Genomic DNA, 10581 nt, shown 5'->3' on the forward strand with positions numbered 1-10581 from the left:
TTGTGGCTCGATCCCTGGTCAGCGTGAGTGCAGGAGGCAACCAATTGCTGTTTCTCTCACACATTGATGTTTCTCTCTCTAAAATAAATTTTTTTAAAACATTGGCTAAAAAAAAAGACTACATTGGGATAAAGACAAATTTCATCCAGCCCTGACTTATTTTTATATATTCACTAGAGGCCTGGTGCACGAAATTCGTGCATGGGGGGTGTGGGGGGGTTATCCCTCAGCCCAGCCTGCACCCTCTCCAATTTGGGACCCCTCGAGGGATGTCTCTCTTACAATCCAGGACTGCTGGCTCCCAACAGCTCACCTGCCTGCCTGATTGCCCCTAACTGCTTCTGCCTACCAGCCTGATCAACCCCTAACTGCTCCCCTGCCAGCCTGATCAACGCCTAACTGCTCTCTTGCTGGCCGGATTGCCCCTAACTGCCCTCCCCTGCAGGCCTGGTTGCCCCTAACTGCCCTCCCCTGCTGGCCCTGTCACCCATAACTGCCCTCCCCTGCAGGCCTGATTGCTCCCAACTGCCCTCCCCTGCAGGTCTCGTCACCCCCAACTGCCCTCCCCTGCAGGCCTAGTTGTCCCCAACTGCCCTCCCCTGCAGGCCTGGTCCCTCCCAACTGCCCTCCCCTGCTGGCCTGGTTATCCCCAACTGCCCTCCCCTGCAGGCCTGGTCCCCCCTCCCCCCAGTTGCCTTCCCCTGCAGGCCTGGTCCCCTGCAACTGCCCTCCCTTGCAAGCTTGGTCCCTCCCAACTGCCCTCCCCTGCAGGCTTGATCGCCCACAACTGCCCTCCCCTGCAGGCCTGGTCCCTCCCAACTGCCCTCCCCTGCTGGCCTGGTTATCCCCAACTGCCCTCCCCTGCAGGCCTGGTCCCCCCCCCCCCCCAGTTGCCTTCCCCTGCAGGCCTGGTCCCCTGCAACTGCCCTCCCTTGCAAGCTTGGTCCCTCCCAACTGCCCTCCCCTGCTGGCCTGATCACCCACAACTGCCCTCCCCTGCCGGCCATCTTGTGATGGCCATATAGTGTCCACATGGGGTGGCCATCTTTGACCATGTGGGGGAGGCCATCTTGTGTGTTTGAGTGATGGTCAATTTGCATATTACCTCTTTATTAAATCTACTTAATAAAAGAGCAACATGATAATTGACCGTACATTCGCGATGCCCACCAGCCAATCAGGAGTGAGTATGCAAATTAACCCAACAAAGACGGCATTCCGCACCACCCCAGCCACTCCGGGCCTCTGGGCAGTGTGGGAAGGCAGAAAGGTGGGTCCAGGCGGGAATGGAAAGGCTGCTCTGGCCAAAGTGAAGGCAGTACCGGCAGCCAGGGGAAGGAAGGCCCATTCTTGCACGAATCTTCGTGCATCGGGCCTCTAGTAGGATTATAATTACAGTCTCCTGATTTTAAAAGAAATTAAAATTAAAACATTTTATGGACCTCTAAAATTTTGTGGATCTGTATTAGTCTGGGTTTTCCAGAGAAACAGAACCAATAGGAGACACGTAGATATAGATATCCTACCTAATAAAGAGGGAATATGCTAATTAACCATCACTCCTTCACAAAGATGGCTATACCCATAGCTGAGGCCAAGTTCCCATAAGGAGCCTTAATGAGCAATCAGCAGGGACCTGAGGCTATGCCCTCCCCCACCCCCGTGGGCCTTGACGGGGGACCTCAGGCCTTACCCCCCCACTCGGCAGGGCTTGACAGGGGACCTCAAGGTGCGCTTCCCGTCCTGGTGCTGGGCTAGGGGACCTCAGACTGCACCCCCCGTCTGGCAGGGATTGACAGGGACCTCAGGCCGCGCCTCCTGCCTTGGCACCAGGCTGGGGATCTCAGGCCACGCCCCCCACCTGGTGGGTCTTGATGGGGACCTCAGGCCAAGACTCCTGCCCGGGGACCTCAAGGTGTGCTTCCCATCCTGGTGCAGGGCTAGGGGACCTCAGGCTGCTCCCCCCTCCCCAGCGCCAGGCCGGGGGACCTCAGGCCACACTCCCCACCAGGTGGGGCTTGACAGGGGATCTCAGGCCATGTCCCACACCTGGCAGGGCTTGATGGGGGACCTCAAGGCACACCCCCCACCCTGGTCTGGGCCAGAGGACCTCAGGCCACCCCCCCCATCCTGGTGCTGGGCCAGGGGACCTGAGGCTACGTCCCCTGCCTGGCGGGCCTTGACAAGGGTAGGAATGGCCAGGTCTGGATCTAGCCCAATGGGGGAGCTGGGCGGCCGGGTCTGGATCTCACGCAATTTTGAGGCGAATGTGGGTGGGTGGGGACTTGACTCTGGGTCCCGTGGTATGCCCCAGACTCTGACAGGAGGAAGGTTTTCATATACATTTTACTAATTTTCTTTAATCTCTGACACTTCTATTATAGAGGAAGGGCAAATAGCAATATTAAATTATTTTCTCTAATTAATCCCCTTTTAATGTGCACGAATTTCGTGCACTGGGCCACTAGTAGATATATAAATATATAAAGAGATTTATCATAAGGGATTGGCTCAAGCAGTCTTGGAGGCGAAGAAGTCCCCACAGTCAGCAAGCTGAAGACCCAGGAGAGCCGATGGTATAGTTCTAGTTAGAATCTAAAGGACTGAGCCCAAGGGAGGCAACGTGTAAGGTCCAGTCTGAGACTGAAGGCAGGACAAGGTCAGTGTCCCTGTTTGAGGACTGTCAAGGAGAGAGAACTTCCCTATTGTGTTTTATTGAGGTTTCCAACAGATTCGACGAGGCCCACTGACATTGAGGAGGGCCATCTGTTCTGCTGGTCTACCACTCCAGTGCCAATCTTGTCCAGAAACACACAGACACAGCCGGAGTAATGCTTAACCAAATACCTGGGCACCTCCTGGCCAGGTCAAGCTGGCACATAAAATTAACCCTGGCAGGACCTTAGGCACTCTGTCTAGTGAGCCTGCTGGAGAAGGCTGCCCCGAGTGCCCGGGGCCTTTTCTTGGCGTTACCACTTCATGAATGGGCCCCACAGGAGAGATGGCTCTGCACACACAGTGGTTACCTGGGCTTGCTGCCAGGGGTCTTGAGTTTGGGGGCTGGTGCCCATGCATTTTAATCTCTAGTTGGGAGAAGAGTGTGTGTGTGTGTGTGTGTGTGTGTGTGTGTGTGTGTGTGTGTGTGTGTAAACAGGGCCTTGGAGGATTGACTTTTCATCTATCTGTCACAAACCATCCCTACCCCTTGTCAAACGTCTCTGGTGTAGGCTGAGCCCCCAGGAGATGAAGTCTGCTGAGCAGGACCGGGTGGAGCAGAGCTTCCTCTAAGTCAGAGGAGCATGAACTTGGACCGCAGGTTGGTTTGCTTTCTTTGCAATTTGATCTTTTATTTTTAAAATGTCCTCTAAATTTTGCATTCTATACCATATTATATTCATATTTATTTTTCCCCCAAAATAGTTGAGTAAAAGCTGATGCTCCGTGTTTATCCCGTGGCTTCATTATTCCTGGAATATTGGCCCCCTTACTGGGAGAAAAGTGGATTAGAGAGAAGGGCCAGCTCCAAGGCTTTTTGTCAGAGGCTAATGACACTCCGACAGTTAAGATCAATATTCTGCCGTCTGCCCCACCCTCTCTTTAATCTGCCCATTTGGTGGTGGAGAAAGGCCTAGGGAAGGGTGCCCATTCGCTCAATGTGTCAAGGCAGGAGGTGAAATAGAATCAAGGCAGCACCAGGGTGAACTGGAGATCTGCCAAGTGTGTCTTCCCTGCTCTAGGCAGGATCTGGGCACAGGGCAAGGTGAGAGAAACAGAGATTTCACAGCTAAGATTTTCAGTTAAATCCTACCACCTGCGTATTCAAACCGCAGATCACTGTCTGTGCAGCTGAGGCCCATTTCATGTGACTTTACATCCATATCAAGGAGGTTTGAACTTTGGGAAAATAAACACTGACCCAGCTTCCAAAACGTCAGCCTTCCTGCTGCTTATTTTTAGTTCTTTGGATGTGTGCAGATCGTCACCAGCGCAGTGAAGAAAATGCAGATGCTCCCCATAATCACCTGGCTAATAAATCATGGCTGAAAGGCTGCTGGGGACAGTGTGTGCTCTGACCTTGCTGAGGAGGTAGCTGTCTCTCAGGAACAAGTGAGATGGGTTGGAGGTGGAGGTGGACAGTGCACCCTGAGAGAAGGCTCAAGTCAGGGTGGAATGAGTCAAAAGAATGGGCTTCTCAGAATGAGGGGTGTGGTATGTGTTTGTGTGATGTGTGTGTTAGAGGGAGTGCGGTGGGGAATAAGGAAGAGACTGGGGAAATCTAGTCATGGGTTATGAACCAGAGAAGGGAGACTCTGGTCACGATAAGGTCTATTCCAGGGGGTTAATGGGCATCCAATGTTTTGTTTTGTTTTTCCCCCTGGCAAAAACCTATTTCTTGCCCAGCCGATGTGGCTCAGTGGTTGAGTGTTGACCTATGAACCAAGAAGTCACGGTTGGATTCCCAGTCAGGGCACATGCCCGGATTTAGGGCTCAATCCCCAATAGGGGGCCTGCAGGAAGCAGCCAGTCAATGATTCTCTCTCATCATTGATGTTTCTATTTCTCTCTCCCTCTTCCTTTCTCTCTGAAATCAATTAAAATATATATTTTTTTAAAATCGATTTCTCCTTTTTTGGGTTGAAATTTTTCTTGAAATTCTTTTTTGCTTAGGCCAGTTTGAGTTGGGTTTCAGTCATGGTAAGTAAAAGATCCCTAAACAGGCTATGGAAGAGCCCAGTGAAAGAACATCAGCCCGAAAGGCAGGAGGCCCAGGTTCTAGTCCTGGCTCTGGCACAAGCCAGGCTGTGACCTTGGGCAAGTCATTCTTCCTCCTGGACTCAGTTTCCTCATTTGTAAAAAGATGAGTGGTTTTCAGATTTTGGATTTCATGAACCAGTTTAAATAATATAAAGAACCATATCATTAACAACTATCTCCAACATTTTATAAAAGAAAGAATGTTTTGCCCTAACCAGTTTGGCTCAGTGGATAGAGCGTCGGCCTGCGGACTGAAGGGTCCCAGGTTTGATTCCAGTCAAGGGCATGTACGTTGGTTGCGGGCACATCCCCAGTAGGGGGTGTGCAGGAGGTGGCTGATGGATGTTTCTCTCTCATCAATGTTTCTAACTCTCTATCCCACTCCCTTTCTCTCTGTAAAAAAATCAATAAAATATATTAAAATAAAAGAAAGAAAGAATGTTTTTACACCAAAAGTGTAAGGGACAAAATTGAACATGGAACAAATTTAGATTTAAGAAAAATCCACTAGATTGATTGCAATTTCCCCCCATATTGCCCTAGACTGAGAGGAAGCATCATCATAGACTGGCATTGCTCCGATGCCCGGAGCTTGGTGACTATTGAATTTCATGCACTCCCGGGTCCATCTTTAGGCTCTAATGTGGTAGGATCAATCTTTCAGCTCCGCACCTTTTTCCAAAATTGCCAGTCTGTGCATTGTCAGTAGCCCAGCCCTTAGCCATCCCTCCCTCCTCTGCAGCGGAGAGAAGGAAGTGTCTACCACAGTAAAGAGACATTTCCCCCTAAAGGACACACGCTAATGAAAACCTACTGCTATTACTGCTATCGCTACAGCTGCTACTAAAATCCAACAAGAGCCCATTTCTGACATTATTCTAAACACTTTACATGTTTAGTATTTAAAAAGCTAATTCAAATTTCACAACACCCTCCCCCCCCCACGAGAAAGGCATAATTATTATTCACAGATTGCCCAGGAGGACATTGAGGCAGGGAGACAAAATAATGAAGCCACATAGTATTGAGTTCATCTTGAACTTTCCTAACTCTGCAGAGGTCAGACTAAAATGCATGTGTGTGTCTAAGGCTTGGGGCATGTAGAGTGAGGCTCACTATCCGGGATCGTGTAATCCCACCTACTTCAGGACCTGCTGCTTGTCCGCTGTCCCCGGATGGAAGGTCTCCTTACGTGTCCAACAACAACACAATAGCATTAGTCACCATCTATCTTGATGGTCTGTGTGTGAGGTACTTGGCTTCCATCCTCTCGCTTTATGCTTCCTCCCATAGGAAAGGTGGCATTTCTCTTTCTTGGGTGACCTAACTGCAGCTTAGAGAGGTGACCTGCCCAAGGTCACACAGCTGACTGAGATTTGAACTGAGGTCTTCCTAACTCTAAAGCTCCTACTTTTAACCTCATAAAAAAAGGAGGGATTATGTCCCATTTTGGAGTCAGAAATAGAAAGTTCTCAGAGAAGGGGAGTAATAGACCCAAGCCAGGTAGGAGCAGAAAACAGCATCAGGCCCAGGTCTCTGTGCTTCCGAGGTTCCTGTCCCAGTGCAGAAGCACCCCACCTTCTAGACGCTGGTCCAGAGCATCCCATCCTGAGAGCTCTTGCCAAGATGGCTCAGCGTGGCCTTGGTGAGATACTTGCGGGGAGGGAGTTCATAGATGGGCTGGGAAGGAGGGTACTAAGTTGGGTGCAGAAGGTCCCAAGGGCAAACTGGCTTCTTGGTGTTATCTCTCAGTCCTCTTTTTTTAATTTTTTAAAAAATTTATTGATTTTAGAGAGAGAAGAAGGGAGGGAGAGAGAGAAACATTGATTTGTTGTTCCACCTACCTATGGATTCATTGGTTGATTCTTGTATGTGCCCTGACCTGGGATCAAACACACAACCTTGGTGTATCAGGCAGCTGCTCTACCCAACTGAGGTCTTAACTCACTGTGCTCAGCCTAGTTTTCCCAGCCCACAAAATGGGATTAACAGGCCTAACGGGAGAGGCTGGGAAGGAATACGAGACAGTGACTTCCTTGAAGACCTTGTCCTGTTCCCATCACCCCCTCCCTCCTATCAGTCTTCCTCACCGACATAAATGGCACCACCCATGGTCAGGCTGCTCATGCTGGAAGTCAGAGATTCAGCCTCAATTCTTCCCTCTTCCTCATTGCAGCCCATCAGCAAGTCCTCTAGGTCCAACCTCCCAAATATGTCTCAACCCCCCACCTCTCTCTCCACTCCATCCAGGAGTCCAAGCCCGTGTCCTCCCTCACCTACAGCCACAGTGATGCTTGAACATTTAAATCAGATCGTGTCATTTGCTTAAAACCCTTCAGTGATTTCCCATTTTACTCAGACAAAAACCAAAATCCTAAACTTGGCCTGACTGGCTTGGCCCCTGCCCACCCCTCCAATCATCTCAGTCCATAGGACCTTGCCCTTATCCACTGAACCCCAACCCCAATGAACTTGCAGTTCCTAGAACACAAGCTCTTTTCCTCCCATTCTCATCCTGAAAAAAATACTCAGCAGTGTTCAGCATGCTGTCTGCTCAACTCTCCCTCTACCCCCAATTCAGTGCAAAAATGCCTGGTCAGTAAAATATCCTGATGAAAGGATTACACCCCGCACTGCAGCTCTAACACCAGAAAGGATGATATCAGTTATCACCTGGGAACTGAGGGTCCAAGGTGAGAAAAGGGAGGGGGTGACATCCAGGCAGGTATGGCTTGAGGCTGGAATCCTGGAGTTTTTTTGTAAGTTCTTGTTAACTCTTCGAGTGACCTTCCTGGGAGTTTGACAAATATATGAAAACCTGTTTGACTATGATGAATTTCTAAAACAATCTGTAGAACAAGATGCAACATGATGGCCGAAACCGGTTTGGCTCAGTGGATAGAGCGTCGGCCTGCGGACTGAAGGGTCCCGGGTTCGATTCCGGTCAAGGGCATGTACCTTGGTTGCGGGCACATCTCCAGTAGGGGGTGTGCAGGAGGCAGCTGATTGATGTTTCTCTCTCATCGATGTTTCTGACTCTCATCCCTCTCCCTTCCGCTCTGTAAAAAATCAATAAAATATATTTAAAAAAAAAAAAGATGCAACATGACGGACACCCACGACTTTACTCTCTCCTGTTGTGGCCCTGGCCATGGCTCTGCAGTCATCGTTATTCCCTCCTAAGCTCTGTGCACGCCCAGGGTCTGTCCCTGGAAACACAGTGTAGTCCTCCGAACGTTCCCACAGTCTGCAGTTCGCTGAGTTTAGTGGCTCTCAAACGCCACTGAAATCCCGAGTCGGCCTGATAAGATCATGAGCCACTTGATAAGGTTCTGATATTCCAGGTCTGAAGCACGGCCCGGGAATCTGCATTTCTACAAGCTTCCCGGGTGATTCCCAGGCAGAGGGGCCTCGGACCGCCCTTCGAGGAACACTGACTTAGACATCATTGTACAAGGGGTTGATTTTTAATTTTTAAAACGATACTGCAATGAAGACTTTGTAGAAATCATGTTTTCTTTTGCACTATTTTCTTTACACATCTTCTTAAAAGTAGGATTATGGAATCAGAGGATAGCAATTACTTTGTAGTTCTTGCCAAGATAGTCTCCAGGGAATTTGAATAATTGAACATTAACTTTTAGCATTTAAATGGATTTTCATAACAATATAAGAGTTGCTCAAACTGCAAGTTCAAGATTTATAGCGGGGCTGCTCATTTTTCTATGCAAAGCTTTGTGTGTGAACGATCCGCTCATTTCCTCTCACTACTTATCAGAATCGGAGCAGGATGCTGGCCTTTTATAGTTATAGCAATTCCTCAGCTATTTTGGATAAAAAGCTTTATTTGCCGCATGTATTTCTCCCCCTTCTGTGGCTTTCATTTTTGTATTTGCTTTATTACGGTCTGTGGCACAAAAGGCTTTTTAAAACACATTTGGTTCCATCTATTCTGTCCCCGGTATCTATTTCTTCAATAGACAAAATGTTTTCTCCTCATCACAGACAAAACACATCTCCTTTTCCATTTCCTTCTCTGGCTTTTTATGACCCATTTGAAATGCATTGTAGTGCATGGTGTGAAAAAATATGGATATAAGCTAATTCTGATCCATGCTGATGTCCTACCACTTAGGTGATGTTTTTTAAATAGTGACTCTTTCTTCGAGCATTGTGTTGATGCTATTCATCTAACATCAAGTCCTTAAATAAGTTGAATCTGTCTCTATATATTCTATTCTATTCCCCTGGCCAATTTTTCTTGTCTTTACTCCAATAAAATATAGTGACGTCTGTCTAGTTAGTCTGAGTTCCCCAAAACATTTTTAGCCCACTCATACTCCAGATGAGTTTTACTGTTTATTATTTTTTAATCCTCCCCCATGAATATGTTTTTACTAATTTTAGAGAGAGAGAGGATGGGTGAGAGAGAGAGAGAAGGAAACATCTATGTGAGAGAGAAACATTGATCAGTTGCCTCCCATACACACCCCAAGCGGGAATCGAACCCGCAACCTAGGTAGGTGACCTGACTGGGAATCGAACCCGCAACCATTTTGGTATATAGGACAACACTCCAACCAACTGAACCACCTGGACAGGGCTTACTTTTTATTTTTTAAACCCTACTATGCCACTCTTTGTGTCTTTAATTTATATTCCATTGTAATTTTAACTTTAGTTAGATTTCATTATCAGAATCAGGATGTAGCTCTTCATTCACTCATGTTTTCCTTTAAAATTTTCTTAGAAAAAGTATCATTTATTCCAAGTTAAATTAATTTCCAACTAGTTACGGGGGGTGTGGGGGGAGGCGCTCTCCTTTTCCTTCCCTCAGTCCCACTCTTACTCTTATTCTCATGCTCACTAAAATACAGGCGTTTTGACCCAAAAGCCATGAAGATAAAGTGATACACTTCCCCTTATCCCCCTCCACCCCGCCCCCCAGCCCAGCATATGTTGCTTCTTGGCCTCGGCCAGCAGCCTGTGAGCTGCTCTTGGAGACCCCATTTGTCTCCCTCCTCCTCCTTTCCCTCCCTGTAAGGTGGGCAGAGTTGTCCCAGAACCCCCTTCCTGGGTTAGGACAGAGCTGGTCAAGGGAGGCGCAGAGAGTTCTAGAAGTGCCATCCTACTTATTAAAAAAAAACAGGAAGCCATCATGTACTTGAATAAGTATCCCCTCAAAACTCATGTCCCCACAGAACCTCAGAATGTGACCATATTCAGGAATAGGGTCTTTGCAGATGTAACTAGTGAAAAGGAGGCCATACGTGGATTCGAGTGGGCCCTAAAGCCAATGACAGTTGTCTTTACAAAAGAGAAAACAACCCTGGCTGGTTTGGCTCGGTGATTAGTGTCAGCCCGTGGACTGAAGGGTCTTGGGTTTGATTTCCAATCAGGGGCATGTACCTTGGTTGCAGGCTCAATCTCTGGCCCTGGGTTGGAGGAAGCAACCAATTGATATGTCTTACATCGATGTTTCTCTCGCTCTTGCTCTCTCTCTCTCTCTCTCTCTCTCTCTCTCCCCACCTCCACTCTCTCTAAAAATCAATGGGAAAAATGTCCTCGGGTGAGGATTAACAGAGAGAGAGAGAGAGAGAGAAAGAGAGAGAGAGAATACACATACACACACACACACACACACACACAGAGGAAGAGTGCCATGTGACAACAAAGGCAGAGATGGGAGTGATGCGTCTACAGACCACAGAATGCCAAGGATTGCTGGCAATCACCAGAAACTCAGAAACTGGGGGAGAGGCCTGGAACAGACGTTCCCTCAGCCTCCACAAGGAACCAGACTTGCCAATACCTTGATTCCAGACT

Source organism: Plecotus auritus (assembly GCF_963455305.1).
Source record: "Plecotus auritus genome assembly, chromosome: 1".
Lineage (NCBI taxonomy): Eukaryota > Metazoa > Chordata > Mammalia > Chiroptera > Vespertilionidae > Plecotus > Plecotus auritus.